The sequence below is a fragment of the Notamacropus eugenii genome, chromosome 2 (assembly GCF_028372415.1).
Source record: "Notamacropus eugenii isolate mMacEug1 chromosome 2, mMacEug1.pri_v2, whole genome shotgun sequence".
Lineage (NCBI taxonomy): Eukaryota > Metazoa > Chordata > Mammalia > Diprotodontia > Macropodidae > Notamacropus > Notamacropus eugenii.
The window spans coordinates 1,035,468-1,043,331 of NC_092873.1; positions in this window are offsets into that span (position 1 = coordinate 1,035,468).

Below are 7,864 nucleotides of genomic sequence, written 5' to 3' on the forward strand. Positions count from 1 at the left end.
CTTTGAGTTTCGACTTCCCTCTCTTCCCTACCCGCATATCCCCACTGAGAAGGCAAGTAATTTGATATATGTTATACATGCAAAGTTATGCAAAAGACTTCCATAAAATTCATTTTCTAAAAGACTGACTATATTCCCCTCCATCCTATCCTGTCCCCCATTTATTCTATTCTCTCTTTGAATCCTATCACTCCTCAAAAGTGTTCATTTCTAATTACCCCTCCTCCCATTTGCCCTCTCTTCTATCATCCCCTCACATCCCGCTTATTCACTTCTCCCCTATTTTCCTATACTATAAGATAGATTTTCATACCAAATTGAGTGTGCATGTTATTCCCTCCTTAAGGCAAATGTTATGAGAATAAGTTTCACTTTTCCCATCACCTCCACTTTTTCCCCCTCTATTGAGAAATTTTTTCTTGACTCTTTTATGTGAGAGATAATTTGCCCCATTCAGTTTCTCCCTTTCTCCTCCAAACATACTCCTCTCTCATCCCTTAATTTTATTTTTTAGATATTATCTTTTCCTATTCAACTTACCCTGTGCCTTCTGTCTATATGAATATAATGTCTCCAACTTCCCTAATACTGAGAAAAATTTCAAGGGTTAATAATATTATCTTTCTATGTAGGAATGTATACAGTTCAACTTTAATAAGTCCCTTAAGATTTCTTTTTCCTACTTACATTTTCATGCTTCTCTTAGTTCTTGGGTTTGAAAGTCAAATTTTCTATTCAGCTCTGGTTTTTTCATCAAGAATGCTGAAAAGTCTTCTATTGCATTGAATGACCATTTTTTCCCCTGAAGTATTACACTCAGTTTTGCTGGGTAGTTGATTCTTGGTTTTAATCTCATTTCCTCTGACTTCCGGAATATCATATTTCAAGCCCCCCCCCCCCCATCCCTTAATATAGAAGCGGCTAGTTGTCCTGATTGTATTTCCACAACTCTTGAATTGTTTCTGTCTGGCTGCTTGCAATATTTTCTCCTTGACCTGGGAGCTCTGGAATCTGTCTACAATATTCCTAAGAGTTTTCCCTTTGGAATTTCATTCTGGAGGCAATCAGTGCATTCTTTTAATATTTATTTAACCCTTTGTTCCTAGAAAATCAGAGCAGTTTTCCTTAATAGTTTCCTGAAAGATGACCCTAAATCTAGTGACAAATGACAATTACCTCATTGGAAAAAAAATGTAATCAGACATAATCTGGCCTCCTTAATGACACAGACTATGAAGTTAAATTCACAAAATGAAGGTGAAAATCATATATCTCTCAATTATTTCTGAAATTACACATGGGAAAGAATAGGATTTATTTCCATTATTTCCATTTCTTATTAAAATATTTTTATTTGTAAGTAAATTCTCCATTTGCTGCTAGATGGCACAAAGGATAGTGCCAGGCCTGGAGTCAGGAGCACTCATTCTCATGAGTTCAATCTGGCCTCAGATACTTACTAGCTGTGTGACCCTGGTCACTGAACTCTGTTTGCCACATTTTTTCGTTTATAAAATGAGCTGGAGAAAGAAATGACAAATCACTCCAGTATTTATGTGCATATGAACAATTCACAATTCCCAAATGCTAGATATATGTTCGCACAGTTAAGATTCAAACCATCTCCACGACTCTTGTGCAGTTATATAATGGCAAATAATACAAGCATACATTGCAGCTGCACAGTAATGTACAGAGATCAAATTATGTGAATTTGTGAAGCTATTGCTGGCAATATCACTTCTTTGTCTGTTCTATAAAACAGGTGGTCACTGGACATTGAATGGAGAACACTTACTGTTGAATGCACAAATGCTGTGTGTGGCCCCCATTGAGGTTTGTGGGGATTTAGGAGAAGTACAAGTTGTGTCTGTCTCTATTCACCCCATTGAGACACAGGGGTAGTTGCACCCACTTTCTCAAACTTTCCTACGAGAAGGGTGATTAGGGAATGCTGCAGGAGTTATGTTCCATTATCATCACTCCTCTTCTGAGAGAAAACTAGACTAGAATAAAGTAAAATTATTAACCCTTTCTTAGTGTCTTTCCTGTCTGACAAAATCGAGTGAACGTGTTCTAGCAACCCTCAAGTGTGCTGTGTTTATCTGTCTTACAGTCTGATAGCCTATACTTCATTCACATTCAGTCTATGCTACTGTGGTTCGAATATTATCAATCATTTCTTCTGTGAAATCCCACTACTCTTGGCTCTCTCTTGTCCAGATACCTATATCAGTGAAATCTTACTCTTCCGTCTATGTGGGTTCGTTGAATTCAGTATCATCCTCATCATGTCCATTTCTTATGCCTTTATCCTTGTTACCAACGTCAGGATAAGTTCTGCTGAAGGCCGACTCAAGCCTTTCTCAACTTGCGGATCTCACCTTACTGGTGTCGACCTCTTCTATGGGACAGTCACGTTCATATATCTTAGAAAAACATCTGCCTACTGTCTGCCTCAAGACAAATGGGATCCTGTGTTTTTACACTAAACCCAAAGACCCCAGTTTCTGAGAGAAAAACTCATTGAAAAAAATTGCTGGGAAAACTGGATAACAGTGTGGCGGAAACTAGGCATTAACAAATGCCTGACACCTTACATAAGAATAAAGTCCAAATAGGTACATAATCTAAGTATAAAGACTGATACTATAAACAAATTCGTGAAGCAAGGAATAGTTTATTTATTAGATTTTTGGAGAAGGGAAGAATTTTTGACTAATTAAGAGGTAGAAAGGTAATTTTGATTACATTAATTGAAAGTTTTTGCACACCCAAACCCAATTCAACCAAGATTAGAAGGGAAGTATAAAACTGGTAAAGAATTTTTGCAACTAGTGTCTGTGATAAAGGCCTGTTTTCTAAAATAAATAGAGAACTGAGTCAAGTGTAAAAGGATACAAGTCTTTCCCCAATTGATAAATTGTCAAAGGATATGAACAGGCCATTTTTACAGGAAGAAACTAAAGCTCTCTGTGTTCATATGGAAAAATGCTCTAAATCATTATAGATTGGACAGATGCAAATCAAAACAACTCTGAGATGCCACGTGACACCTTTCAGATTGTCTAACATGACAAAACGGGAAGATGATAAATGTTGGAGAAGATGTGGGAGAGTTGGAACACGAATTCATTGTTGGTGGAGCTGTGAACTGTACAGCATTTTGGAACTATGCCCAAAGGGCTACAAGAATGTGCATACCCTTTGATGCAGCAATATCGCTTCTAGGAGTGTATTACCAAGAGTTCATAAAAATGGAAGTGGTCCCACATGTACAAAAATATTTATAGCCGCTCTCTTTATGGTGACCAAAAACTGGAAATCAAGGGGATGCCCATCAATTAAGGAATGGCTGGATAAATTGTGGCATATGAGTGTAATGATATCCTACTGTGCTATAAGAAATGATCAACAGGAAGACTACAGAGAGGCCTAAGAAGACTTATATGAACTAATGCTGAATGAAAGAAGCAGAACCAAGAGAACTTTGTACACAGCAACACCACAGTGTGCGAGGATTTTTTCTGGTAGACGTAGTACTTCATTGCAATGAAAGGACTTAAATAATTCCTAATGCTCTCTTAAGGCAAAATGTCTTCCACATCCAGAAAAAGAACTATGGAATTTGATCCCAGAATGAAATAGATCATTTTCTTTTCTATTATGCTTTGGTTTGTTTTATGATTTCTCCCATCGATTTTAATTCTTACATGCAACATGACTAAAGCGAAAATGTATTCAATGGAATATATATGTAGAACTTGTATAAAACCTGAAGTCTCAGGAAGGTAGTAGAGAGGATGGGAGGGCGGGGGGACAGGGAGGGGAAAAATTTAAGATATTTGGAAGTGATTGTAGAATACTGAAACAAACAAAATAATGATAAAACACATTATCTCCAACTTTCAGCTTTCCTTCTAATATGAAGTGCGTTTTTCTTGTGTTTATGCAAAACTTTTATTTTAAATTTAATATCAATTTTATATGTTGCAATACAGTATTTCTTCTTTGGGAATATTCTTCCTTCATCCATAGATATTCCAAGTAAACTATTCCATGCTCCTCTGGTTTTTTTATGGTGTCACCCTTTTTGTCTGATGTCTGTACCCATTTTGATCTTATCTTGGCATATAGTGTAAGATGTTGTTCTGTAACTAGTTTCTGTCATATTGTTTTCCAGTTTTCCTGGAAGTATTTTTTTGTCAAATAGGTAGTTCTTTTTCCAAAAGTTTGAATTCTTGGATTTATCAATTACTAAATTGCTTTGGCCATTTACTGTGTATTATGTACCTAATTTCTTCTACTGATCCTCCATTCTGTTTTGTAGTATCAAATTGTTTTTGATTACTATTGCTTTAGAATAGAGTTTGAGAACTGTTTTGGTTATGTCTCCTTCCTGTATTTTTTCATTGATGTCATTGGTATTCTTGACCTCTTGTTCTTCCAGATGAATTTTGTTATGATTTCTTTCTAGCTCTATAAAATATTTTTGTAGTTTGATTGCACTGAATAAGTAAGTTAATTTAGGTTAAATTGTCATTTTTATTAACCTTCATTTGAGCAATTAATATTTCTTTTCCTGATCTGACTTCATTTGTATGAAAAGTGTTTTATAATTTTGTTCATATAAACCTTCACTTGCTTTGCCAGGTTGACTCCAAGTATTTTTTATTGTCTACAGTGATTTTAAATGGAATTTATCTTTTTATTTGTTGCTGCTGGACTTTGTTACTTATATATAGGAATGCTGCACATTTAAGTGGGTTCATTTTATATCCTGTAATTTGACTAAAGTTATTCAGTACTATGTGAATTGTTCATTATTATGCCTCTTTTTTTGAATGTTCATCTTTTTTTAATTGATAATGAAAGCCAAGACTGCACAGTATTACACTTTGGATAACAGTTTGAACAAATGTTTTTTTTAAAATATACTATTCTATCCTCTTCTATGTTTCCAAGAGGGGCAGCTAGGTGGTTCAGTGGATAGAGAACCAATGCAGAGGTCAGGAGGACCTAAGTTCAAATCTTACCTCAGACACTTGACACACACTAGAGGTGTGACCTTGGGCAAGTCACTTAACCCTAATTGCTTCATCCTGGGTCATCTCCAGTCATCCTGATGAATATCTGGTCACTGGATTCAGATGGCTCTGGAGGAGAAGTGAGGCTGGTGACCTTCTCAGTCCTCCCTCATTCAAAACAAAGTCAAGTGCAAATCATGTCATTATTTCTCTGATGGCATGGTCTTCTTCAACAATGAAGGAAAAATATACACACGTGCTTCCAAGTAACTGAAGAATAATTTCACTTTTCTTTTAATATTTGAAGGTCTCTTTACTGTCTATTGGCAGAGTTTGTTGTTCAAAATTGTTGAACTTATCCTTGGGGTTTCTCGGAAATGATTTTCGTTTTCTTGGGGCAATATATAAATTGCTTTTACTAGTCCTTCTTTGTTTGCTATATTCTGAAGTTCTGGGAAATTTTGTTATGTTATCCTGAATGATAGTCTTCAATAGTATTCGTAGTATTATCTGTCAATGTCATCATCATCTTAGTAGTTATGCATTTCTGGGAACCTACAATCCTTATATTTTCTTTTGGTACCTTGTCTTTGAGTTCAACAACTTTAACTTTTATAGATATTGATTGTTTTAATGCTGCTGCTTTGTATTTCCTACTCTCTAGGCTTCACACCCCATTGGTTTCCTCAACCAATCTAAGTTGTGAAGGATTTTATAAAATTAGTGGGAAGAGTTTGTTATTATTTCCGGAAGCTATAGAGACATGTAGGAACATCTTGAGAAGGAACATACATGACCAGATATGTGCATGTCACCAAAAAGCAAAAAAAAAAAAAATTCAAAAAAGTTTTGTGACAATGATTTTATAGGTTCCTAAACCACAAGAATCAAGGGTGTCCAAAATGTAGGACTACATCCTATTATTACTCTCCCTGCTCTCAAGAAAGACTTTGGCCCCCAAAATCGTGGTAACCCCATTTTTAACAGAGTCTTAATATAAATGTCTAGAAATCAGATTGATAACAAGATATCAGATACCCAGTGGTGATCATGAACTTATGCTAATGATTACTGATATTTCTTTTTCCCTGAAGTGTGTATGATGTGAAGAAAATCTCATGAAAGGCGGATAATTCTTTAGTGTGTATATCTATGGATATCTAAGGTTACATTGAGAAGGAAATTAAGTTTATTTTCATAACCCAGTTTGCCTTTCATTTCCTCCTTCTGCAGGCATATTATATTCTCTCTTGTTCCCCTTCAATTGCCAATTAAGTCCTTCTTTAATCTGTTATCAGGAAAATTTTTCTGGGGAATCATTTACACCTCATTATTAATTTCAATGTTGTTATTATTTTCCTTAGCATTGGCGTAAAATGTTATATGTTATGTTCTATTAGAGGTTAAGGTGGATCATTTATTGTAGTATCACAGAATTTCTCCAATGGTAATGAGATTTAAGGCCTCAGTTAGCAGTTAGGAAAAAGAACTGAGGCCTAAAAGTTAAAAAAAAAAAGACTTAGCTTATTGATCCGTCTTTGCCACTAATACATTATGTGACCTCAGACAAATTCTTTCTTTTTTCTAGGTTTAATCTTCAAGGAAATACGGAAATTATCACAGAATGATGAAAGCATATCATTTGGAGTTGAAAGATAATTTAGAAGACATTTAGTTCAACTCTCAATCCTTTTATTTTATAGATGAGGAAACTGTGATTCACTTGTGAACTTAGCCCAAGGTCAAATAGTTCATATTTAGCAGAGATTTTCTAGGTCAATGAAGCCAGAAACCCTGGTTTGAGGTGTCAAATTCTACCATATTTCCTTTTCGTTGCTAAGAGAGAACTGAACGTTTAAGCTCATAAAGATTTAAGGACCAGGCACATCAAAGTCTTCAGAACTTATCTGGATTTTGTTTCAAAACTAAATATTTCTCTTATTCCTATGGTTGGGTTTAAGTCTTAAGGCAAAGAAACATTTGTCACACGAAAAAACCTTGGAATTATCCCACACGGGGCCAAGATTATCATTACTTCTGGCTCTGTCTATAGGCATCAAATCCCAGCTGGTCAAGGTGGATTTTCCAGAGCTCCCTGGAGCCCTCAGTTTTCTCACACTTTAAGGAGAAAGAGTCAAATGACCAGAAAAGCAGCTGCTATCAGAGATTGAAGGTTACAAAGTTGATTGCTGTTACATTCTTGGTGTAAGGCTCAATGACTTACAATTATTTCGACAACACTGAAAGACTTAATAATGATGGTAGTTATGTCTATGGCACATTAAAAGTCCAAAGTGATTTGGATATTATGTGTATGTATATATGTATGTACTTATGTATGTATGTGTGTGTATATATGTGTGTATATGTGTGTATATATTAGTATGTATCTTTGTATTTTTTTCACTTAGACTTCACAACTTGATGAGTTAGATACTACAGGTATTCTTGTCCTCATTTTAAAGGAAAGGATACTGAGGCTCAGATGTATCCATTGCCACACAGCAAGTGTCAGAGGTGGGATTTGAACCCTTGTCTTTCCAACTCCATTTCAATACCTTGTCAACTAGACAATTGCTACCTAACAGTGATGCTTAAGAAGATAATCTTGAAATTAACCAAGATGTTCAGCCATCAATAGAAATTCATTAGACTAAACTAATTGAGTTATATGTTCTAGAATGATTTTCAAAAGCAAATGACAAAAGTGATTTTCTTGTTAGACCCTTAAAATGTTAGAACTGGGAGAGACTTTCAAACATAGATCTCCAAAATGTGTGAGTATCACAGAAAATATGATGTCAGTTGCAAGAGGAACATTACAACAAAAATCAGAA